This window comes from Schistocerca americana, chromosome 5 (genome assembly GCF_021461395.2).
Source record: "Schistocerca americana isolate TAMUIC-IGC-003095 chromosome 5, iqSchAmer2.1, whole genome shotgun sequence".
Lineage (NCBI taxonomy): Eukaryota > Metazoa > Arthropoda > Insecta > Orthoptera > Acrididae > Schistocerca > Schistocerca americana.
In genome coordinates, this window is record NC_060123.1 from 175,611,570 (window position 1) to 175,638,307 (window position 26,738).

The 26,738-nt window shown below is 44.3% G+C and overlaps 1 protein-coding gene and 1 pseudogene across 4 annotated transcripts in view; one reads left to right on the forward strand and one right to left on the reverse strand.

Annotated features, from left to right (window-relative positions):
- LOC124615313 overlaps positions 1-26,738 on the forward strand; it is a 254,126-nt gene that overhangs the window by 86,437 nt on the left and 140,951 nt on the right. The gene's annotated exons all lie outside the window — the stretch shown is intronic.
- On the reverse strand, positions 5,097-5,214 carry LOC124617162 (annotated as a pseudogene).

Consider the following 26,738-nt stretch of genomic DNA (forward strand, 5'->3'; position numbering starts at 1 on the left):
ATCGCGCCGGATGATACGCTAGTATGGCGATGACGGATACACGCTTCCAATGAGCATTCACCACGATGTCGCCAAACACGTATGCGACCATCATGATGCTGTAAACAGAACCTGCATTCATCAGAAAAAATGACGTTTTGCCATTTGTGCACCCAGGTTCGTCGTTGAGTACACCATCGCAGGCGCTCCTGTCTGTGATGCAGCGTCAAGGGTAACCGCAGCCATGGTCTCCGAACTGATAGTCCATGCTGCTACAAATGTCGTCGAACTGTTCGTGCAGATGGTTGTTGTCTTGCAAACGTCCCCATCTGTTGACTCAGGGATCGGGACGTGGCTGCACGATCGGTTACAGCCACGCGGATAAGATGCCTGTCATCTCGACTGCTAGTGATATGAGGCCGTTGGGATCCGAGGCCGTTGGGATCCAGCACGGCGTTCCGTATTACCCTCCTGAACCGACCGATTCCATATTCTGCTAACAGTCATTGGATCTCGACCAACGCGAGCAGCAATGTCGCGATACGATACACCGCAACCGCGATAGGCTACAATCCGACCTTTATCAAAGTCGGAAACGTGATGGTACGAATTTCTCCTTCTTACACGAGGCATCACAACAACAACGTTTCACCAGGCAACGCGTGTCAATTGCTGCTTGTGTATGAGAAATCGGTTGCAAACTTTCCTCATGTCAGCACGTTGTAGGTGTCGCCACCGGCGCCAACGTTGTGTGAATGCTCTGAAAAGCTAATCATTTGCATATCACAGCATCTTCTTCCTGTCGGTTACTTTTTGCGTCTGTAGCACGTTATCTTCGTGGTGTAGCAATTTTAATGGCCGTAGTGTATATGTACTATCCCCCTGGTGGGACATGCCGCCATCTGATCAAAATCGACGTCGTCTTTCCAGGTGTATTAATTTTTTCCGGCAGTATATATCTAGCACCTGAGTTAAGTACTTTACTAAGCAGTCTTAACAAAAAATAAACTTTTCAAGGCGGCATTTTTTTCATGGGGGCATTTTTAACATCATCAAACAATTTCATCATCTTACCTTATATCGCAATGACAGGAGAAGTAGCACGTCGAAAATGTGTGTGCTGCTTCCTCAGAGTAGCTGACACTGGTTCCTGAAAAAAGTGGAAACTGTCTGGATTCATTCCGTAGAACTCGGGGAATTTTTCGTGTTGAAAGTCCTCACTAGAAAGCTCAAAGTTTGACATTTATAGCGCTTTAAGCACTGATAAGCTGCAATGATGTCCTCTTCAGAAGGGCTCATTATTGCAACCGAAATTGAAACGTGATTCGTGCTGTCTTGTCGCATCGCATATCGCTTCATCCCAGTGGGAAACCGTGCACCGCACCGAAAGCGTGAGGTCGCGCGGTCTTCATTGGAACGTGTATCACAGTGTGAACCACGCCTTGTGACGGATGTTTTACGTAAAGGGTTGACTACTAAGAACTCCTGCTTGTGAATCGGTGTTTTAGACAGCGTATTGTCCAGCTGAACACTCAAAACCCACAGCGAGATACTTGACGCTCTCACTTTCGAGCAGATTCACGGAATGTACCGAGAGCTCGTGCAGTAAGCCGGTGAGAGTTGCGCCCACCGTTAGACGGCGGCTGCGCACGCGTGCGCATTCCATGCGCTGGGCGCGCCGCCGCAGGTGTCGGCTGCACCCACTCTATTCGCGGTCAGGCACTGCGGATTTACAATTCCGATGGCCTGCACGCCCATTGTGTCTGCTTCAGTCCGCGACCGTGTCCTCCTTGCCGACCTCGAGTGTCCTTTGTGTCGAGGTGGTGTCGCTACGGAGAAATCTGCGGCGACATCGCGGTGTGCGTAGGAGCCATGGAGGAATCCCGAGCACCCGATTCAGCAGTCTGGCATTCGTCCGTTTCACAAGCCGAAGGTAAACAAATGGGTGCAAAAGCTGGAAAAAAAAGATACGGGTGGAGTGGGATGCTTATTTTCGTATAGCAGGCTTGAATCCTGTCTTCCTTACTAGTATCAGGTCGATTCCCACTTTCATTTCAGCCATTTAAAGTAACTCGGCTAAAATCGAAAATAAATTACTGATACGAGGGAACCTTTGTGGTGAAAGGTATGTAATTATTTTGTGTCATTTATCTCTCATACACTGAAGCGCCAACGAAACTGGTATGGGCGTGCGTATTCAAATACAGAGATTGTAAACTCATAATAAGGCGCTGCAATCGGCAACGCCTGTATTAAGACAAGAAGTGTTAGGCGCAGTTGTTAGATCGGTTACTACTGCTACAACGGCAGGTTATCAAGATTTAAGTGAGTCTGATCGTGGTGTTATAGTCGGCGCACGAGAGTTGGGACACAGCATCTCTGAGGTAGCGATGGAGTTTTTCCCGCACGACCACTACACAAGACTACCGTGAAGATCAGGAATACAGTAAAACATCAAATCTCCGATATCAATGCAGTCGGAAAAAGATCCTGCAAGAACGGGACTGACGACGACTGAGGAGAATCGTTCAACGTGACAGAAGTGCAACCTTTCCGCAAATTGCTCCAGTGCTGGACCATCAAGTGTCAGCGTGCGAACCATTCAACGAAACATCATCGATATGGGCTTTCGAAGCTGAAGGCCCACTCCTGTAACCTTGATGACTGCACGACGTGAAGCTTTACCCCTTGCCAGAGCCCGTCAACACCGACATTGATGACTGGAAACATGTTGCCGGGTCGGACGAGTGTCATTCCAAATTGTATCGAGGTGATGGACGTGTACGGGTATGGACACAACCTCATGAATCCATGCGCCCTGCATGTCAGCAGGGGACTGCACAAGCTGGTGGAGATTCTGTAATGGTGTGGGACGTGTGGAATTGGAGTGACATGGGACCCCTGATACGTCAGTTGCGACTCTGACAGGTGACACGTACGTAATCATTCTGTTTGACCACCTGCATCCATTCATGTCCATTCTGCATTCCGACGGACTTGGACAATTCCAACAGGACAATGCGACATCCCACACGTCCAGAATTGCTACAGAGTGGCACCGGGAACACTCTTCTGAATTTAAACGCTTCCGCTGGCCACCAAACTCCCCAGACATGAACATTATTGAGCATATCTGGGATGCTTTGCAACGTGGTGTTCAGAAATCTCCACCCCCACGTACTCTTACGGATTCAGACATTAGTCGACTCCATGCCACGTGGTGTTGCGGCACTTCTGTGTCCTCGCAGGGGCCCTACAGGATATTAGGCAGGTGTACCCGTTTCTTTGGCTCTTCAGTGAGTGTAAAGCATCGACTCACTTCCCGTGAAGAAGTAGTGTACTTGTATTTCCACTACCGGCTACGTACACCAACAAGCAATGTTCTTTGCTACTTGCTTGTGGGCAGGTACGATGCATAGCTGTCACCATTCCGCTTGGTTCTTCCTCCTCGTGGCGCTGTAGTGGCATTTGTATTCGCTATTATTCTATCATGGGGCTTGGTGTAAAGCCACATGCAACTGAAACTGTTTCCATATGTACCAAACCATTCGGTTAAGTCAGACCCATCTGTCATCTGAAAATGTTTAAAGAACGGAACTGCTAGTGGAAATTAAAGCATTTGTTACAAGCAGCCGAGGAAATGCTTTACATATGTATTAAAATTTCAGTAGAAAAAGAGAGTGACTCTGATTACACCAGAGCTAACCAATACCATTTTGTAAGAGGAGAGATAAATTTCATATTTAATATCAGATAAGGTGTACCGCTACTTTCAGTTTTGAGGCAGGGTAAAAACTGACAAGGAATAACAAGTAATTATTTTCTTGGCAGATTAAATCTGTGGGCTCTAATCCCTCTGATTTTATCCTCATGGTCTCTTCGCGCGGTATACGGTAGGAGGGAGCAATATACTCGGTGAAGGTATGCTCTCGAAATTTCAACAAAAGCCCGTACCGAGCTACTAAGCGTCTCTCTTGCAGAATCTTCCACTGGAGTTTATCTATCACCTCAAACAGCCGGAGCGATGAACATCCGGCACTCTTTCTATTAGCAGTTCTAATTCGTCAAGCTACGCGATACGAGTTTTGCGGTGGTCGAAACGGAGTGAAGTTCATAAAAATGTTCGAATGTGGATCTTACTGGGCCCTGATCAAGATCCTTCAGTCGCGTAGTCTGAGCAGAAAATCGAAGGTGACTGTCTATCGAACAGTCATAAGAGCGGTGGTAATGTATGGCTCAGAAACATGGACAATGACTGTAGCAGAAGAGGAGCTCTTGAGAAGATGGGAGAGGAAAATATTAAGAAAGAGTTTTGGAGCCTTGTGTGAGATGGGGCAATGGAGGATAAGGAGAAACAAGGCATTGGAAGGACTGTATAGAAATCCTGACTTGGTGACTAAAATTAAGTGTAACAGATGACGATGGCTGGGCCATGTAGAGCGGATGTCGGAGGATCAAGCTGTTAAAAAGGTTTACACAGGAAATCTAGGTGGCAAAAGGAGCAAAGGGAGACTCCGGAAACGATGGCTGGAGGATGTAGAAAATGATTTGAGAAAGATTGGAGACAGGAGATGGAGGGAACGAGCAGCAAATCGTCAGGACTGGGCTGTGATCATCAGAGAGGCCACGGCCCTACATGGGCTGTAGCGCCAAAGAATAAGTAAGTGCGTGAATTCCTAAGGAACCAAACCGCTGAGGTCGTCTGTCCCTAGACTTACACACTACTTAAACTAATGTTTGCTAAGAACAACACTCACATCCATGCCCGAGGGAGGATTCGAACCTCCGGCGGGAGGGGCCGCGCTATCCGTGACATGCCGCCTTAAAACCACGCGGCCACGCCGTGCGGCAGTGAAGTTCATAGATTGTTCATAGGACCTCCTTTCGAGCCTGGCATGGAGTGTGTTAACTCCTCCCGAACAGGCGATGAAGGCCCAACGGCACCGACCGGCCGCCGTGTCATCCTTAGACCACAGGCTTCACTGGATGCGGATGTGGAGGGGCAAGTGGTCAGCGCACCGCTCTCCCGGCCGTATGTCAGTTTCCGAGGCCGGAGCCGCTACTTCTCAGTCAAGTAGCTCCTCAGTTTGCCTCACAAGGGCTGAGTGCACCCCGCTTGTCAACAGCGCTCGGCAGACCGGATGGTCACCCATCCAAGTGCTAGCCCAGCCCGACAGCGCTTAACTTCAGTGGTCTGACGGGAACCAGTGTTACCACTGCGGCAAGGCCGTTGGCTGGTGTGTGTAAAGTTTGCAAAAAATCAAGATCCGAGTTAGTCTCTGCTCGGCACGCTCTTTTAACCTCTCATTGCGCGCTACGTCCTGGAAGGCTTTGTAGGAACGGCGCAGATACCGTAACAGGGCGACAATGACTTTGCTTCGCTTTCTCGTAACGAGTGTTCTTTCAGAGTACCGCTTAAAGACGCCGGCAGCGGGAACGGCGAAGGCGGCTTTCCTCGCATAAAGCACTCTCGTCGGAGCACCTGGCGTCACGGCAAGAGAGGGGGACAACAGAAGTGTGCCCTGGGGTGAAAGCGGGCTTAACACGGCTCACCCACTTCTGCTCCTTTAAAACCATGAACTACGTGCCGCACTAGCGTCAGGGTGGTTAACCTGCAAGCGTCCAGTTATCTCTTAATGGCTGTCCCTGTAGCATCCGATTTGTGACACGTAGTAGGCACTGAGAACGTCTTCCGTTACTGGGGTTGTAAAGTTGACTTCAAACAGGAACACCTAGATCTGAGTGACACAGCTCACCATAAAAGATTAGTCATTCTCAAAGGGGAAAGCTATGTTAGCCGCCGCCCCAATCTCTGTGAGGAGAGTTGCAGCAAGACCTTTGCTGCTTTCGTCGTGAAAATTTACCCTTATACTGCCGATTTCGTCGCTTTCTCCACTCTTGGTATGGGACGACGTGAGTACGAGTGGCTTTCCCATGCCATGTCCTCTGTTTTGAGAAAGTATAGAATGGTAAGAGGAGTACGCAGCTAGTCATTTCTGTAATCTGGTTTTTGTGTTGCAGGATGAGCAATAAGTAATCTCCACGTTTGCGGTATTTTCATTCATCAGTTACTTCAATTTTTTTTTTCATTTTGGACGACCTAAATACCTTAATGAAAATTTAGTCCAGTCCATTGATCAATGTGGATTGTAAAAGAAAATGTAAAGGAGGGTTGTTCATCAAGACACAAACTTAAACCTTGCAAAGAAGTCAGCACTACCATCTGACGCTTGAAACTAGTAGTAGTGGTACAATAAAATGATTTCAAAAAAGCTTGTCGCTAGTTGCAGTATTTCCTAGAGCGTAATTTATTTCAGGTGAGATTTGTTCCTTAAACATTGGAACTGTCAGTATGTCGATTGCACCTGTCTAAACGACGTCAAGAGAACTGTGGATTGTGCTGCTACATTCGCATGTAGCAGACATTCACTGAAGATAATGATCCTCCATTGGCATACTCATCACCGTGTGAACAGTTTGGAAACACTTCTGGTATCGAACTACTACTACTACTACCACCACCACCACCACCACTGCCTCTAAGCTCTCCGGACATAGCATTGACCTCTCCGCCGCCCCCCCCCCCAACCCACCCCCCACCACGTTGAAGATCACACTGACGGCTATGGAGCGCTGTGGACAGTATAAAACAGATACTGTGGGTCACGTGACCCTCTACGGATGACGTAACTCGTGCACTCGCGCGTGCGCCAGTCAGTTATATGGCACTAACAGAGTAAGACAAATGGCAGAAAGGAGGTATCGTGTTAGGGCGTACTCATGACCACTCAGTGACTGAAGTTGCTCGTTTTGTTGGTGTTAGTTAGATGTTCCTGGATAATTTGAACAAATCTTTTATCGAAATAATGTGGGACGAGCCAGTTTACAGGGTATCTCTAGATGACTGGTGTGAACGTTAACGATTACCTTATTATTTTTAGTACTACTGCAACTAATTTTTTCTGGCCACCAGTTTCAAGTAGAAATTCATCAACTGAACAGAAGGATTTGACCAGGAGAAACGATTTGCTTCGCTATCTGTCAGACATTTTATTTTATTGGTCAAAAGACCAAAAAAATTTGTTCCTGCATGTTGAACTCCTTTCTGAGCCACTGACAGCTTTAATAATGAGTAGTGAAGGTCATTTTTCTCTCTAGTGTTGCAGGTACGAGGTCGGTTCAAAACAGTTCCGGAACTTTGTCCACAAAACTTTTCTACCCTTTCCTTTTACTTATTGTGCATGGTCTCCTTTGAAATACTCTCCTCCACAACTGATACACCGCTCCCAACGCAGTTTCCACTTTCGGAAGCAGTCTTGCTACGCCTCTTGCTGGATCGCGCCAAGCGCCGTCTGCAAATTTTTCCTTCATCTCGTCTATCGTTGCAAATCTTCGTCCTTTTAACGTTGGAAATAAAAGAATTTCAGGCCATTTCCTTCTCGCATTTTCTCGCAGGCGTAGGAACACGTTCTGACACTGCCATCTATTAACAGTTTGTTCCTGTGACACGAATTCCTGGTGGACTAATCGTTGAAAGTCAAAGAAAAGTATCAGCATGGCTTTCACATTTGACCTGACCTGACGAGCTCTCTTGGGGAATTTTTCCAGATGCATTTCAAAAATTGAACCTTGGTCTGAGCATCATAACATAACCGTAGACCCACGCCTCATCACCAGTTATGGTTCAAATGGCTCTGAGCACTATGGAACTTAACATCTGAGGTCATCAGTCCCCTAGATTTAGAACTACATAAACCTAACTAACCTAAGGACATCACACACAACCATGCCCGAGGCAGGATTCGAATGTGCGACTGTAGCAGCAGCGCGGTCCCAGACTGAAGCGCTTAGAACCGCTCGGCCACAGCGGCCGGCCACCAGTCATGATTCTCTTAAGGAACATCTGGTTCTAATTTGTGCGATGCAAAAGCTCTCCACAGGTTGCGAGGCGATGGTCTTTCTGGTCTCGACTCATGAGCCGTGGGACGTTTGGCGGCAACACGATCCATCCCAAGAGGCTGTGTCAGGATCTCATGGCATGATCCAGTTGAAATGTTACATTCTTCTGCAATCTCTCTGACAGTCAGTCTTCGATTGGCACGCACTATTTCGTTGACGTTCTTGAAGTGAGCGTAGTCGGTACATGCCGAAGGGCGTCCTGAACGAGAGTCACACCTTAACCATTAATATGCCAAATCCGATTAACGGTGGCTGACCCTGCGTAACTGCGGGACAAGGCTCAAGCGATAGAATAGAATAGTTCCCCAGGTAAGGTCAAGGCCGACTTCCAATCCTGGCTTAGGCTCTGGACTGCAAACAAAAGTTTTTTTTTCTGTGAGACATCTCGTCTAGTGAATGGGGGGAAATACTTTCGCGATAACGTTTCATGCCAGCAGACTGTTATAATGTGACCCTCCTCCACAGTTCCCCGTCGCTCCTGGATAACTTGCTGGGCTGAGGAATCTGACGTGGACTCTCGGCCGCTTGGTATTCAGAGACCGTCGCCAGTCCGGTCACAGAGACGGTATTCGGAATTCAGGCGCGGCTCCAGCATAGCAAGTGTTTTGAGGCGGCGGGGGGACGAGGTGAGCGCAGAGGTGGCGGCTCGACAGCGCCACAGCCCGGCTAAGACGGCGGCCCTTGGCGGGCGCTGCTACCCGAGACTTCCCCAGTTACTCCCGCTGCGTTCCTCGAGGTAACGGTCGGACACGCCCTCCGTGACGCACGTCGCTACATCGTGTTCACACGGTGGCCTTCGAATCTCATCGATGGAAATAGTTATCGTTTTCTGGGTGCTAAGCGAGAAAAGAACAAGGCAGCTTCATCTACATCTGTATCTACATGGATACTCTGCAAATCACATTTAAGTGCCTGGCAGAAGGTTGATCGAAGCACCTTCACAATTCTCTATTATTCTAATCTCGTATAGCGCACGGAAAGAATGAACACCTATCTCTTTCCGTACGGGCTCTGATTTCCCTTATTTTATCTTTGTGATCGTTCCTCCCTATGTAAGTCGGTGTCAACAATATTTCCGCATTCGGAGGGAAAGTTGGTGACTGGAATTTCGTGATAAGATTCCGTCGCACCGAAAAACGCCTTTCTTTTAATGATGTCCAGCCCAAATCCTGTATCATTTCTATGACACTCTCTCCCATATTTTGCGATGATACAAAACGTGCTGTCTTTCTTTGAACTTTTTCGATGTACTCAGTCAGTCCTATCTGGTAACGATCCCACACCGCGCAACAGTATTCTAAAAGAGGATGGACAAGCGTAGTGTAGGCAGCCTCCTTAGTAGGTCTGTTGCATTTTCTAAGTGTCCTGCCAATGAAATGCAGTATTTGGTTAGCCTTCCCCACAACATTTTCTATGTGTTCCTTCCCATTTAAATTGTTCGTAAATGTGATACCTAGGTATTTAGTTGAATTTACGGCTTTTAGATTAGACTGATTTATCGTGTAGCCGAAGTTTAACGCGTTCCTTTAGCACTCATATGGATGACCTCACACTTTTAGATATTTAAGGTCAACTGCCACTTTTTGCACCGTTCCGATATTTCTTCTAAATCGTTTTGCAGTTTGTTTTGATTTTCTGATGACTTTATTAGTCAATAAACGACAGCATTATCTGCAAACAACTGACGACGGCTGCTCAAATTGTCTCCCAAATCGTTTATATAGATAAGGAACAGCGAAGGGCCTATAAAACTACCTTGGGAAACGCCAGAAATCACTTCTGTTTTACTTGATGACTTTTCGTCAATTACAACGAACTGTGACCTCTCTGACAGGAAATCACAGATCCAGTCACATAACTGCGACGATATTCCATAAGCAGGCAATTTCTCTACGAGCCGCTTGTGTGGTACAGTGTCAAAAGCCTTCCGGAAATTCAGAAATACGGAATCGATCTGAAATCCCTTGTCAATAGCAATAGTCAAAATCACCTCAGATCGAGCTTCAATGTCGACAGTGTGCCTATTCTTCGGCATGGTTGCTAAGGTGTTGTCAGGAGCAATTCTATATGGCAGCTGCCTGGCGCTTACGGAGAAGAGTGAGATACGCTACGCCACCAGGTCCACGTACTCGTTTACATAATGCATAAAAAGCAGAAAAATATACCTTTAACGGGCACTAATTGCTATTGTCAACACTGTTTTTGTTCTTGTGGTCTTCAGTGCAGAGACTGGTTGCACGCAGCTCTCCATGCTACTCTATCCTGGGCGAGCCTCTTCACCTCCCAGTACGTACTGCAGCCTACATCCTTCTGAATCTGCTTAGTGTATTCATCTCTTGGTCTCCCTCTACGATTTTTACCCTCCACACTTCCCTCCAGTACTAAACTGGCGATCCCTTGATGCCTCAGAACATCTCCTACCAACCGGTCCCTTCTTCTAGTCAAGTTGTGCCACTAGCTTCTCTTCTCCCCAATTCTGTTCAATACCTCCTCATTAGTTATGTGATCTGCCCACCTAATCTTCAGCATTCTTCTGTAGCACCACATTTCGAAAGCTTCTATTGTCTTCTTGTCTAAACTATTTATCGTCCATGTTTCACTTCCATACATGGCTACACTCCATAGAAATACTTTCAGAAAGGACTTCCTGACTGTTATATCTATACTTGATGTTAACAAGTTTCTCTTGTTCAGAACGCTTTCTATGCCGTAGCTAGTCTACATTTTATATCTTCTCTACTTCAACCATCATCAGTTATTTTGCTCCCCAAATAGCAAAACTCATCTACTACCTTAAGCGTCTCATCTCCTAATCTAATTCCTTCAGCATCACCTGATTTAGTTCGACTACATTCCGTTATCCTCGTTTTATTCTTGTTGATGTTCATTTTATATCCTCCTTTCAAAGCGATGTCCATTCCGTTCAACTGCTCTTCCGAGTCCAGCGTCTCTGTTAGAATTACGTCATCGTCAAACATAAAAGTTTTTATTTCTTCTCCATGGATTTTAATGCCTACTCCAAATTTTTTTGTTTCCTTTACTACTTGCTCAATATACAGATTGAATAACATCGGGCATCACTCCCTTCTCAGCCACTGCTTCTCTTTCATGTCCCTAGACTCTTATGACTGCCTTCTGGTTTCTGTACAAATTGTAATAGCCTTTCGTTCTCTGTGTTTGACCCCTGACACCTTCAGAATTTGAAAGAGAGTATTCTAGTCAACATTGTCAAAAGCTTTCTCTATGTCTACAAATGCTAGAAACATAGGGTTGCCTTTCCTTAACCTATCTTCTAAGATAATTCGTAGGGTCAGTATTGCCTCGCGTGTTCCAACATTTCTACGGAATCCAAACTGATCTTCCCCGATGTCGGCTGCTACCGGTTTTTCCAATCGTCTGTAAAGATTTCGTGTTGGCATTTTGCACTCGTGACTTATTAAACTGATAGTTCGGTAATTTTCACACCTGTCAATGCCTACTTTCTTTGGGATTTGAATTATTATATTCTTCTTGAAGTCTGAGGATATTTCATCTGTCTCTCACATCTTGCTCACCAGATGGTAGAGTTTTGTCAGGGCTGGCTATCCCGAGGCTATAGTATTGTCTATATTACAGAGTTAAATTCCCTGATTTACTCTACAAAATACGTGTGGGAAGCTAAGGGCAAGTCGCCACAGAGAAATTTCATTTACTACATTACCAGCATAATTTTGTATACGTATAACTCTACGATCTGTAGCTTGTCAATTGCGTTGAGGAGAATAGAGCTGGTAGTGGTGGTGGAGGTGGGGATTATAGGTTTAAAGAGACTAACCTTTCAAGAACATCAGTCTCTCCTTCAGCGTATAAGAAAACCATATTGCCACGGTAAGAATTTGATAGTAATATATGCTGGGTGATGCAGTGTATGGGTGCAGGATAACAGATATGGCTAACGTCATACATAGTAACCTTTTTTTGTGATATATTTTGTGTTTTTACTCATATTCAGTACAGTTGTACCTACACATTTACGAGCAGATTTCTATACGGTGTATGCATGGTAACTTGTTACCAATATCAGTGACTTCGGTCTACTCATCCTACGATTGGAGCGAAAGATGCTCACTAAATTCTTTTCTAGTATCTATGTTCTTGATGTGCGTATGAAATGTGCTTTGGAGGCAAATATCCAGTGTGAACAGAAATAACCGAAAATAAGAGGCCTATTTGGCAAGTGCCTCACTCCAATTACCTTGGCTGTATTGATATCACTCACAATCTGAATAAGTACCAGGCCTAGTGTGGAACAAATTGAACAACGTTGTCTAACAAAACAAGAAAATAATGGAGTGCTATAAACTGATGGATGTGTCAGTTCGATTTACTCCTCATAGACATGGATGCTAATCATCTTAATAATATACACGGATCAGAAATGAGGTTCCTGAGATCCGTATTAGGCTGCACAAGACTGCGTGAATGAACAATGACGATGTGCGGAGAGGACTGGCTATTTAAAAAATGAAGATGGAATAAACAAAATAAAGAAATACATTCCTCACATCGGAACAGAAAACAAGAGCGAAGAATACCGAATGAGTGCTGTATCATATACACCTAATAGGAAAAGAGACGCTGGAAGACCGAGGAAACGTTCGCAATAACTTCGTTTGTGACTGGAATACGCGAACCGTCTAATCATCGCAAGAAGTGTATGTCCTCTCAGGTAAATAATGTACGTATTAGTACATTAGGTACAGTTATGATTAATGAAATGTGTGTAAAGATAAGGTAAAAGTGTTATCAAGCCAAAGATTGTTTTGAACACCATAGTGCTTGACTGGGCAGGCCCTGTTAGAGATGTTGAAACCTCATGAAACCTCCCCCTAGAAAAATTTATGAATGATTGTGCTGATAAACCCCTTACGTTATTTGATTTTCAAACAGCTGAGCAAAACTGAACGTGCACAGACATTTCTCTCTTTACGTATTCAGATCATCAATAAACTGACACACAATATTTTTAGCACAACGCAATCTGACTTACAATAATCCCTACAAAAGAATGGCCCTGACTAACAATAACCTACTGGAGCATTTAAATTCACATAATTTGCTGTCAAATGTACAGTTTGGTTTTAGAAATGGTCTAACAACTGAAAATGCTATATTCTCTTTTCTCTGTGAGGTTTTGGACGGATTACATGAAAGGTTGCGAACACTAGGTGTTTACTTTGATTTAACGAAGGCTTTTGACTGCGTTGTCCACAAAATATTACTGCAGAAGTTGGATCATTATGGAGTAAGGGGAGTAGCTTACAATTGGTTCGCCTCTTACTTTAAGAACAGAAAGCAAAAGGTAATTCTCCGCAATACCGAGAGTGGTAGTGATGTTCGGTCCCAATGGGGCACTGTTAAGTGGGGCGTTCCCCAAGGGTCGGTGCTGGGGCCACTGCTGTTTCTTATTTATATAAATGATATGCCTTCTAGTATTACAGATGATCCAAAAATATTTCTGTTTGCTGACGACACCAGCTTGGTAGTGAAGGATCTTGTGTGTAATACTGAAACAGTATCAAATAATGTAGTTAATGAAATAAGTTCATGGCTTGTGGAAAATAATTTGATGCTAAATCACAGTAAGACTCAGTTTTTACAGTTTCTAACTCACAATTCAACAAGAACTGATATTTTGATCAGACAGACTGGGCATATTATAAGCGAGACGGAACAATTCAAGTTCCTAGGCGTTCGGATAGATAGTACGCTGTTGTGGAAAGCCCATGTCCAGGATCTTGTTCAGAAACTAAATGCTGCTTTATTTACCATTAGAACAGTATCTGAAATAAGTGACAGTTCAACACGAAGAGTAGTCTACTTCGCATATTTTAATACGCTTATGTTGTATGGTATTATTTTTTGGGGTAATTCTTCTGATTCAAAAAGGGTACTCTTGGCTCAAAAACGGGCTGTTCGAGCTATATGTGGCGTAAGATCGAGAACCTCTTGTCGACCCCCATTCAATACTCTGTTAATTCTGACATTGCCCTCACAGTATTTATTTCCTTTAATGTCGTTTGTTGTTAGCAATATTAGCCTGTTCCCAAGAGTTAGCAGCTTTCACTCAGTTAATACTAGGCAGAAACCAAATCTGCGTGTGGAATGCACTTCCTTGACTCTTGTGCAGAAGGGAGTGCAGTACTCTGCTGCATCCATTTTCAATAAGCTACCACAAGAACTCAAAAATCTTAGCAGTAGCCCAAACTCTTTTAAGTCCAAACTGAAGAGTTTCCTCATGGCTCACTCCTTCTATTCTGTCGAGGAGCTCCTGGAAGTGCTAAAAAATAAAGCAAATTCCAGTGTTACATTGTTGATTTTCTTTATTTAAACTTACGACTTGTCGCCTGAATAAGTTTTTTATATTTCATTTTATCTGTTTCTACTATCGTGTTGTAATTTCATGTATTGACTCGTTCCATGACCATGGAGACTTCTCCTTAATTTGGTCCAACGGAACAATAAATAAATAAATAAATAAACAATAACTTATACCTCTCATGAATCACTTACCTCACAAAAATCTTCGTTACTCGAACTACTACAATACAGCGAGCGCCAATATTGCCAGCTAAATAAAAGATTCTAACTACTGAAGTCACTAACTACTGATAGGCATGGTTAGCAAATGAAAGATTTTGATAGAGAACAAACAATGTATTTACCTTAATAGTGTTCAAAAGTCATTATATATATATATATATATATCAGTTCATGACATCCAGTCTTACAAATTTACTGTCTCTGATGGACACACGTCCAGATCATCCGCTCTCTAAACTCCGCCATCTCCCCACATCCACCACTGCTGGAGGCTCACCTCCAACTGCGCAACGCTACGCGCTGTTCACATTCAACTGCCCAACACGACAATAGCGAATATTACAACAATGCCAACCAGCCACAGACTGCACACAGCACAGCCAGTGATTTTCATACAGAGCGCTACGTGGCGTTACCAATATAAAAACCTAAACAGCCTACTTACAATGTCTTCCGCTGAGCTTTTAACCCTCTTACGCAGTCAGCTGCAGAGGAACCTGTGGTTCACAGTGGACTCCGAAACACGGTGCAACTCGGAATTTTTGTCAACAAACACTGCTAGAGGTGAAAGAAGTGGTAAGTGACTTGTAAAAATCCTAGGACTGACCGGAGAACGAAACAAACAGAGTCATATATTTTAGTTTAGATTGGGAAAACGCTATTCGATATTTAGGTCACTTCTCAAGCTATAGAAGGTTGTTGAAAAGTATTTTTCGTAAGATGCTATTGGAGGGAGAGGGCCTGCCCAGTCAGAAAAAAAAAGGTTCGGATAACAGTTATACAGCCCTTGAAGGAAGCACTATTATTCCTTTAAAGTGATTATGGTAACGATGGAAAGCCTTCATCAGAAATTGCACCTACTCACTACGACAGTTTATGAGAAGTCCAACCGGAATTTTTTCCCAAAAAGTAGAAAGGGGGGGGGGGGGCTTGTAGAGAAGCATACGATGCCGAAATGTATGGTAATATGTGACGGTAAGGCGTATTTAAGTGACCTCGGGAACCTCCGTCTACCTCCTTTGAATATATTACAGAAGTGAAAGTGTCTTCTCGTCACTTTAGCTTGCTTATTTCTCATGCTAATCAGTCATTCTCTAGGCAGTGGTAAATGACAGTGTCGACAGGTAAGATAGTTATTGAAATCCCTTGCATTATGGCACTCTTATGTTCTCTCTCAAAATGTGTTAACTGACGGAGAACTTGGTAAAAGCAGAAATTCTTAATTCATTCAAATCATTCTTGGTATCTACTGGAATGATTTCTTCGCGAACTGACAGTATGTGTCGCTAGGACAGTGGCATCAACTAACTACGTTGCAATGCGCGAGACACTGTCTGCGCGGAAGATGCATAACAACGTAGGCTTTAAGGTGAAAAATACGTGGATTCAGCAAGACGGCGGTACGTCACTTGAGGCTTGAGAATCAATCACATCTGTTGCAGATCGTTTGCGTGGAGCGTCATTTCCAATACAACTATTCCTGTTTTCCCTAGGCGACTACGTACAGTGCTGTCCCGAACGAGTAGTGGACTAGTGTGGGACAAGAGACGAGGAGAGACGCAACAGTTTTGAATAAGATGTTTCGTGAACGCTCGGAGAAATAACATACCGTGGTTCATAGCTCTGAGGAAGCAAGCAGCTGACACAGGTAGCAAAGTCTTATTTTTAATTAGTTTTCCGTGATTCCCATCACAAACGAATAACTGAAGGGGGAAAAAACCTGGCAGACACGAGAAGATATCGGCTGGAATAACAATGATTAGACAGAGATTCAGAGGTCAAATGCTGGACTGCAAAGCGTATCCAGGTACGGACATAGACGCAGATCATTATCTAGTAGAGAATAAGGATAGGGTGGAATTGCAATAGAAATTGACAATTTAGAACAAGATAATAAAAAGGTGAAATTCTCGGTGACAGTGGCAATATCGAGAGTTGTTCAGGAGGAGACGAGATGAATGTGATAAAGAGGAAGATAATCAGGGAACGACATGATACCGTGGGTACCAAGATGGCAGTGGCACAAAAGCCATAGGTTACTCAGGAAGTACTCTAACTCATCAGTGAAAGGAGATACTATACGAATGTGGTATGGGGCCAGTAGGACAGATAGGTTAAGATTAAAATTACAAACACGTGAAACTATCGAAGGAAATAAAGAAGCATACAGAGTGAATGTAAATTGGGGAAAGTAAAATGTAAAGGCGTTCACCTAAGAGGAGTAGGCAGGAAGACTGTTTATTGCGGAAGAAAGTACGTACAGAAAGGAGTAGCACAGAGATGGCCTGTTCGATGAGGAAGAGGAAGAAATACGTGATCCAGAAAGGCTGTCAGGCTTTGACGGAACAGTGAATAATGTGGGCTCTAATTCGTCAGCAGAAGTCGATGCTACACATTCAGAGCTACTCAGATCTGTGCTCGTCAATAACAGCTACGTTGTTGGAGCTGATTTCAAAAATTTATGAAACACTGGACTTGTTAGTATTATGGACCTTAGGTTTTTTTCATGTACACAAAGTCTTGTTAGAAGCGAGTCACTTTAACTGCTGGAAATGGAAAACAAAATTCCCAGACCCAGCAGTGGCTGGATGCCCCGGAGCATTGTTACGGCAATCTTGACAATCATGATTACAGTCATAAGTCACTCATAACGTATAAGGAAGCACAGCTTATGTGTCTCCTGTTGTTATATTTTATGGAAGTCGGAGGTTAGCTGGACGTTTACTTAAGTGCACGTCAGAAAGTACATACGAACGGTAATCTGCCTGGCCGACGTTTTGGAGTGACTATCATTAACCTGACGAGTGGTAGTAAACCGCTTCCCACCTACCGCTTTGAAATACCAGAGCGGAACACGTAACGACACAAGCAGCATTAGACAGGGAGTCTGTTACAAATAAGGAGAAGTTTACTAGATATTTCGCGAGAAGAGAGGGTAAAAAGAAAACGAGAATATCGAAGGAGCAGCTTCGTTTTTTCGTGAATATGTGGTTAACCTGTCTTAGTATCCTTCCTCTCCGCACGGTAAAAACCCTTTCGCTAACATACGTCTCAGTGGCCAACATATGCAGAAGCACTTTCAAGGCTCAGTTTATGTTCTCCGATATTCTCCGGCGAAGGTCTCGTTTTTCTTTTAGCAGCTAGCTGTCCTTCGACTGCGACTCGGATTATTTACTTAGGACGTCTTACCTCTCACATTGTCTTCTATGTTCAAGGTAAACTGGCTTCTTCTACGTTGGGAATGTCGAGAATTTTATCGATCTAGTTAATACGCTGACTGCCGACTAAGAGTTAGTCGCACCTTAACGAGTAGCCGCTGGCGCCAACATAGCGTTAAAGCTCTTACGAAATGAGATTGTCCGTGAAGTTAGAAACAGAAACAAATGAAGCAGATACACGAAATTTACAGACCGTGCCTGCCAGAGATAGGAATAGATCATGAACGTGGTATGCCAGAATTTTTATTTCCTCACTGAGGATACCGGAACATAAAAGTTCACACAAAAGCTCCTACACATAAAATTGCTTCAGACGCAAAATGTAAACGTCGTATAAGAAAATGCTAATAAAACTGTTTTATTGCTAATGACAGGTATTTACACATCCTTCTCAACAAAGAGCCTGTCGTTCGCAAATCAGATAAAAGCAGTGTGGTTCACGAAGTTTCCTCTGTTGGGGTCACATTTTATGTGGCTTTATTGATCGAGATTTCTTTTCAGTGGTACATAAAACAGCAAAAGAATAAAACTGGTCTTTTATACTCGTTTTCTAGTGGTATTTTATCTCCTATCAAAATCTGGATATATTCTTCTTCGGAAGATAGGAGTGTGACGCAAGTTGCAGATGCTTGACTAAGTTACCAAATGAGCACTGTACAGATGTTCTCCATTAATGAGTGAAGCTGTCAGTATAACGTATTGTAAACCATCATCCCTCACAAATTCTTAGAGCTAACTGTTTATTCGTGAATATACTTCACATGATCGTAGTCTCGTTAGCAGTTAACAATATGAACATGATACATATTTCTGGATCAGTTATAAACTTTGTACTTCATCTGCTGTATGTGTTTCAGTGGTTGCACAAAATTCGGGGGGAATACATTTTTGCATGACTGTTCTTAGCGGTAATCAGTGGCGTTTTCCTGCCACTTCATGTGGTGTTCCCGAGACATTATGTTATGACTTACACCGTAAATACTTAAATGAGTTAAGCACAGTATTTATAGATGTGAGACGTACCGAATAGTTTAAGACTTAAAAGGCTCTGAAAGTCTTAAGAAGAATAGCACGCATGCTCAATTGTAACAGAAAATTGTGTTTGCTTCTGATTGTACATCTGATACACAACGTTGTGATAGTATAGTGAAGAAGTAACATATTTAGACAAAGATATTACGTAACATATTCACAGGAAACCATATTTATTGTAAATAAGAGACTGTCAGCAGACGTACTGTTCTTCTTGAACTGTAAATCTCTTTTACATGTTTAAAATATTTGCTACCACACACACACACACACACACACAAATTTCATTCTTCTAATTAACAGTCGCAGTTCTCAGTTCTCACAACATACTCCACAATGAATGTAATTGATGACTGACAGAACGGTAGAATCTAAAGTCTTTCGGATATCTAGGACGTAGTTTACCTGTTCACCCGCGTCTACTAGTTGCAAGATACCAGGCACGCAAAAAGCGATGTGTGTTTCACCAGGTTGGTATTTTATTGACCCCAAATCGACACCTCGAGGGAAGTTCCCACAAATTGAGGATTCTAACCAGCAATTGTCAATATATTGGGTCCAAGCATAAGTTCGTAGGACAACAGATATACATAGCAAGGACTTTAGGCCGGCTGGAGTGACCGAGCGGTTCTAGGCGCTACATTCTGGAATCGCGCGACGGCGACGGTCGCAGGTTCGAATCCTGGCTCGGGCGTGGATGTGTGTGATGTCCTTAGGTTAATCAGGTGTAAGTAGTTCTAAGTTCTAGGGGACTGATGGCCTCAGAAGTTAAGTCCCATAGTGCTCAGAGCAATTTGAACCAAGGACTTTAGTTTCAATAATACATCCTCCTTCACTATTTACAACAGTCTGCCAACGCTGGGGTAACTTTTTGATTTCGACACTGTAGAAGCATTTGGTTTCGAGGCGAACGCATTTTCATCCGGAGAGGTAGTTCGATAGAGAGCGGAAAAGGTGAATATCTGACGGTGAAGGGTCAGGTGAATAAGATGGGTGCGAAATAACTTGCTAGACCAATTCCTGTATAGTGTTTTTTGTCAGCCTGGCAGAATGCGAACGGGGGATATTGTGGAGTAGCATCACTTCACACAGTTCTCGTGGTCGTTCTTCTTGGACAGCGCCTGCAAAACGTTCGTTATCAGTTGTTGAAAATAAATGTCAGCAGTGATGGTTACATCCTTGGGAAGCAACTCCTAATACACCACACCGCCGCTGTTCGACCAATGCATAAGGTTATCTTTTGTGGATGCGCGCAGGGAAGTTACTGCTTTTTGGCTCAACCATTCCTTTTTTCCTTACGTTGGGTTAAGACACCGTTTCTCGTCACCAGTAACGATACGGGATAGGAATGGCCGGCGTTGTTCACGAGCAAGCAGAGATACATACACTACAGGCCATTAAAATTGCTACACCACGAAGATGACGTGCTACAGACGCGAAATTTAACCGACAGGAAGAAGAGGCTGTGATATGCAAATGATTAACTTTTCAGAGCATTCACACGAGGTTGGCGCCGGTGGGGAAACCTACAACGAGCTGACATGAGGAAAGTTTCCAGCCGATTTCTCATACACAAACAGCAGTTGACCGGCGGTGCCAGGTGAAACGTTGTTGTTGTGATGCCTCGTGTAAGGAGGAGAAATTCGTACCATCACGTTTCCGACTTTGATAAAGGATTGTATACCTATCGCGATTGCGGTTTATCGTATCGCGACATTGCTTCTCGCGTTGGTCGAGATCCAATGACTGTTAGCAGAATATGGAATCGGTGGGTTCAGGAGGGTAATACGGAACGCCGTGCTGGATCCCAACGGCCTCGTATCACTAGCAGTCGAGATGGCAGGCATTTTATCCGCATGGCTGTAACGGATCGTGCAGCCACGTCTCCCTGAGTCAACAGGTGGGGACGTTGGCAAGACAACAACCATCTGCACGAACAGTTTGACTACGTTTGCAGCAGCAAGGACTATCAGCTCGGAGACCATGGCTGCGGTTACCCTTGACGCTGCATCATAGACAGGAGCGCCTGCGATGGTGTACTCAACGACGAACCTGGGAGAACGAATGGCAAAACGTCATTTTTTCGGATGAATCCGGGTTCTGTTTACAGCACCATGATGGTCACATCTGTGTTTGGCGACATCGCGGTGAACGCACGTTGGAAGCGTGTATTCGTCATCGCCATATTGGCGTATCACCCGGCGGATGGGGGGGGTGGGGGGGGGGGTGCCATTGGTTACACGTCTCGGTCACCTCTTGTCCGCATTGACAGCACTTTGAACAGTGGACGTTACATTTCAGAAGTGTTACGACCCATGGCTCTACACTTCATTCGATCCCTGCGAAACACTACATTTCAGCAGGATAATGCACGACCGCATGTTGCAGGTCCTGTACGTATTTTTTGGATACTGCTGCCCTGGCCTGGCCATCACATTCTCCAGATAACTGAAAACGTCAGGTCATTGGTGGCCGAGCAACTGGCTCGTCACAATACGCCAGTCACTACTCTTGATGAACTGTGGTATCGTGTTGAAACTGCATGGGCAGCTGTACCTGTACACGTCATCCAAGCTCTGACTCAATGCCCAAGCGTATCAAGGCCGTTATTATGGCCTGATTTCTCAGGATCTACGCACCCAAATTGCGTGAAAATTTAATCACATGTCAGTTCTAGTTTAATATATTTGTCCAATGAATACCCGTTTATGATCTGCATTTCTTCTTGGTGTAGCAATTTTAATGGCCAGTAGTGTATATGACCACCCGCAGATTTTTGTGATTTCGGATTAGAGCACGCGCACCCATACACCCTGTTTTTGAACCTTTCCCTTTGCATGCAAATGTCGCACGGCGGTGGAATGATTACAGCTCATCACATTCGCCTGTTCTCGAGTACACTGACGTGCATCATTGTAGGTTAGTGCGTTTAAATGATGTTCATCAAACCCAGAAGGCCTTCTTGAACCTGGTGAGTGACTGATGTGAAAACGATCTTGCTTAAAGCGAGAAAACCATTTTCTTATGACTGGGTGTTGTGTGATGTTCTTAGGTTAGTTAGGTTTAAGTAGTTCTAAGTTATAGGGGACTGATGGCCATAGATGTTAAGTCCCATAGTGCTCAGAGCCATTTGAACCATTTTCTTGCCGTGCTCTGTCCAACGGCATTATCGCAACAAAATATTTCTGACTGACCCCTCTGTTAAACTCAGACAGGTGAATATGTCGGAAATGTTCCGATTTCTCTATTTGGCACTCCATTTTCTAGGGTCCACAACTCCACTCACTATCTCCAAATGACAAAACGACAATATGTAAACTCAGATAACAACAGTGAAATACAAATAAACAATTACAATCGATAAATAAACCCATGGCAATCGGAATACCAACATGAAAATAAATACATGACGAACTTATAAACCAAACTAATAGATTAAAGATGCCATCGGCGTACATTCTAATGTCATTCCTGCTGAATGATTTTTGGAACTCAGATAGTATGAAGAAGAGAACGAACTTCTCTTGTTTAGTTAGTACTTCGCAATTCACTTCGTCTGACTGTAATAGGCACTCATTACCCGGAACAGCAATCTCCTTAGGACGGGTCGAGTTGTAGAATACTTTCTCTTTGAGCTGAGAGACAAAGCAATCGTCTCCCTGGAGATTGACTGCAATCTGCTTCTAAGTAGAAAAAACTACGGCGCTCCAATTTCCTACAGCGAGATACTCTTACACAATTACCCAACGTTCGAATAACGGCTGAATGCGAGCTTCTTTTTTGCACAGGAACGAAATACGTTTCGAGATTAATCGAAACGGGAGCATTACGAGACCGTCAAATGGAAAGGACACCGGCCCGAGATTAACCAGAGAAGTCGTTAAGTTTTTCGTGACGACACGCGGCGAGGTACCGCGCCTCGGGCTGTAATTAGATTCACCCTCGGGCCTGGTGCGATGGGGCGCGCAGTCACGCGTATCGGCGTTAATTAAGTCGGCGAGGTGGTCGAGGGGCGCGTAGTTGACTGCGTCCAGCTTTCCCTTCCGCCCGAATCACTTCCGCGTGCCTGACGTGAAGGGAATTACGCAGATTTCACCTGTTGTACGGGTGCCCAAATCTGCGCCTGATAAGGACTTGTGGTGCTACTACCGAAACACACTTGGTGGTCAGAAGTCTCCGAACAATCAAGTGAACGCACTCGTCATGCAACACATCGTGGTAGGGGTGGGGGTGGGGGGGGGTGGGGGTGGGGGTGATGGTAGGCAACTGCAAGTCCAATGGGTGAACAGATTTATGTTAGGGCGTGCGAGGTTCCTCCTTTTTAGGAATGTATTTTATTTTCTGAATTTTACATTTACTGGAATTCGGCCGGTAGTGGAAGGAACTCCCTGCCTTCAGCAGTGCTACAAAATACGATGACAGCGGCTAGGAAGGTGGTTCCCTGGAAGGTAGCAGTGACGAGTGAACGACACGGAGCGGTAGTGAGTCATGGGCGTGGAGTGATGTTTGCGAACCCTGAAAGCTAATCTTTCTGGGCAGTCAATATGTAGGAGAACCACAAGTGTTGTGACATGAAACTCAGGATTTTCTGTATTAAATATCTGTTATTAAAGTCCACTTTTGATACAGCAAATACAAGTAGGAGCCTACTGGTCACCAGAACTTTAATACCACAGTATCGCTAAGCAGTAATTCGGTAGACAAATGAATATTTTTATATTACCGAAGATGTACGAAAAGCTACGAAGTATTACGATGCAAGAGAGAGGTTTCCATCGAGCCCCGATTTCGCCAGACGGTGATAGGATGCACTGTCCTTGGAGCCAGCTCTTTTGTGATAAAATACTTTGTAATGGCATCCCGGAAATTATTTCAAGTAAATTAACTATCCGCTCATCCACTTAGAATTCCAAGTAGCCTGCATGGATTTTCTGAAGAATCCAGAACTGCTTCCAGAGACAACATATAGGAGAGATTCACAGAGCAGAGGTAGGAAGAAATTATACGTGCCAATTCATTAAGATAATCCAAGAACAGGTTAGCTTAAGTAGAGCAGTCTCGGGTGTGAAGGCGTGACCACCTGTGCATCACCTAGTCCACTTTCTACGGAATAGTGTGCAACCTGAGGAACTTTTATATCCATTTAGTAAAGTGAGGATGACTGGGTCACTTGACAGTGTTACGAGGACGAGAAGAAAATTTACCTGGCCGACACAGGGCTGGCGTTCCCACGAAAGTAATTTTGTAATGATTGTGTTGGTAAATGTTGCATGCTTCGGAGTAAAAGGGACGCTCGAGAAACAGCAACCACAGATAAAAACTTAGAGAATGTGTCCTGCATGGTATTAGGCGATCAGCCGTTAAACGCATGTGATGTAATTGACGCAACAGCCGTATCAGAAGAATTATCCATGAGGAAGTTTAGTGCAAGGTGAGCACCTCAGAGTATTTGAACGTAAAACGGATTCTCGACAATATTTAATCACGTTTGTCTTCCTAATTTACACGTGGCAGCCCGCATCTCGTGGTCGTGCGGTAGCGTTCTCGCTTCGCACGCCCGGGTTCCCGGGTTCGATTCCCAGCGGGGTCAGGGATTTTCTCTGCCTCGTGATGGCTGGGTGTTGTGTGCCGTCCTTAGATTAGTTAGGTTTAAGTAGTTCTAAGTTCTAGGGGACTGATGACCATAGATGTTAAGTCCCATAGTGCTCAGAGCCATTTGAACCATTTACACGTGGCAGGAGCCCGACCTACAACCGACATGTGGTTCAAATGGTTCAAATGGCTCTGAGCACTATGGGACTTAACATCTATGGTCATCAGTCCCCTAGAACTTAGAACTACTTAAACCTAACTAATCTAAGGACATCACACAACATCCAGTCATCACGAGGCAGAGAAAATCCCTGACCCCGCCGGGAATCGAACCCGGGAACCCGGGCGTGGGAAGCGAGAACGCTACCGCACGACCACGAGCTGCGGACAACCAACCGACAAGTGGCACGAGGCTTTGGTCGCGTAAAATGAAAAATTGCGGAAAAAAGTGTTTTTTCAATTGATAATTACCATTTTTGCCAAGAATATTCACACAGTTTTGAAACCGAAGCAAGACATATTATGCAGCTCTCTGTTACCGAAGATTACGCGAGATGGCGGCGGACCTCCACAATAAACGGCGAAGCGGGACTGGAAAGCAAATGGGTTGTGGCCAGTAATTTCTGCTAAGCAAAACGGGTTCTTCTTATCGCTTACCTTGCAAAGTATAAATCTATAGCTGGTCAGTGTTACACAAGTCATCGGGAACAGTTGCGTGAGACAGTGCGGGAGAAGAGGCCTTAGTGTAGAAAAAAAGCGAAAAGAAACGAAGCCTGTAAGCAGGAGTGTACACCTCTGCACTGTGCTGATCTCGCAGTGGGGCAGCTGAGTAATCTAAAGTAAGAATTGCTCTCCGGCTTTCCGCCCGTTCCCATGTCTAAGGTAAGGTGTGCCTGAGTATAGTTTTGCGTCCAGTGACAGACATTGTTGGGTGTATGGCAGACCTTCCAGAATCGAACTTCAGGCGTGGAATCTGCTCATGAGATGAACGTTGTACAGAGTGTATTGTTGTGAAAGGGTACTGCTTAAAAAAAAAAAGAAAATAAGCTGTTATTTCACTGCTAGGTCACACGCATTCGCATGGACGACGCTGCTAATGGAGTGTTAGGTTTTCCTAAATCAGTTAAGGCTTGAATTTAGCTACACCGTTTCCAAAAAGCTTCCTTATCCTTCAGTGCTCTTGTCGGCTGGAAACGTGTGAGCTAGGTGATTTCATTTGCGACGCATTAGATTTTGGACTAGCCTCAAGCAACCATGTAGTTTGATTACACTGGATCAGTGATTTTATTCGACCACAGTAACAGAGATCCTCGCAGTAGCTTTATTGATCGAATTGAAGAGTTACAACAGTATGACTTTAGCAGAGGCAAAGGCAGAAGACAGGCGCAGATTTGTTGGAAGACTCCTGAGAGTGTGTAATTCACGTATGGAGATGTCTGGCAGAGCCACTGATTGATCAGTTCTTTAATATTCTTTGCCCTCTGGGTAGTGGCCTACCTATGGTGGCTTCGATTTTGCTTCACCGTTTCCCCCTACCTTTCCTCTCCCCCTCCCCCTCTTTCGATGTCCCCCACTCCTTGTTTAATCTACACGTCTCCCCTCCTCCCATCCACCGTACTTACTTCGCTTCGTTTTAAAGCGGCAATCAAGCAGTATCTCAATGTACGTGCTTTTCATTTATCTAACGTCCTCGTTACAAGTTGCCTTACAGCTTTCCCATCTAATCGTCTGCAGCGACAACGAAAATGTGATTTTCAGTATTTTACATAATTATTGACCGAATTTAAAAACTTGAAATTCTTTTATAATCTACTCCTTGAGAGGCATAATCTTAAGTTAAGGGTTTAACGGAATAAGTAGGAATAAGTATTTAAGTTAGAAGCAGTCTACATGTCTTAAGGCAGCGTTAACTCAGGGCGGAAAATTTCATCCAGACTATATTCATCCAGTGTATGAGAATGATGAAAGATCTTAGCGACTTCCAACGATCTTTACAGAGATTTTACACCTTTTCTAAACTTTTTCCAGTTACAGCTCCACAAAATGATGAAAAGAAAACAGTTTATCCCTTGCTGAATGCGTTAAAACTAAAGCATCACGCACGTCGTTTTAATTTATTTTGGTACTACTTACTGTATCCGCTAACCTTTTGCGCAGAGAGTATCTACATATACCACAGAAGATACCCACAAAATTATATCATTGTAAATTATATCATTGTACGACTATAGTTTCAAAAAAAATGTTTTAATTCTATACAAGTGATATTGAGAGCTGTGTTGGAAGGTGGTTCTCATATGGATCTACCATATTTTGTACATTCAGACGTTAGAAGCTGATATTGGTTGTTGACTATTTCATGCAAGCGTAGTTTTG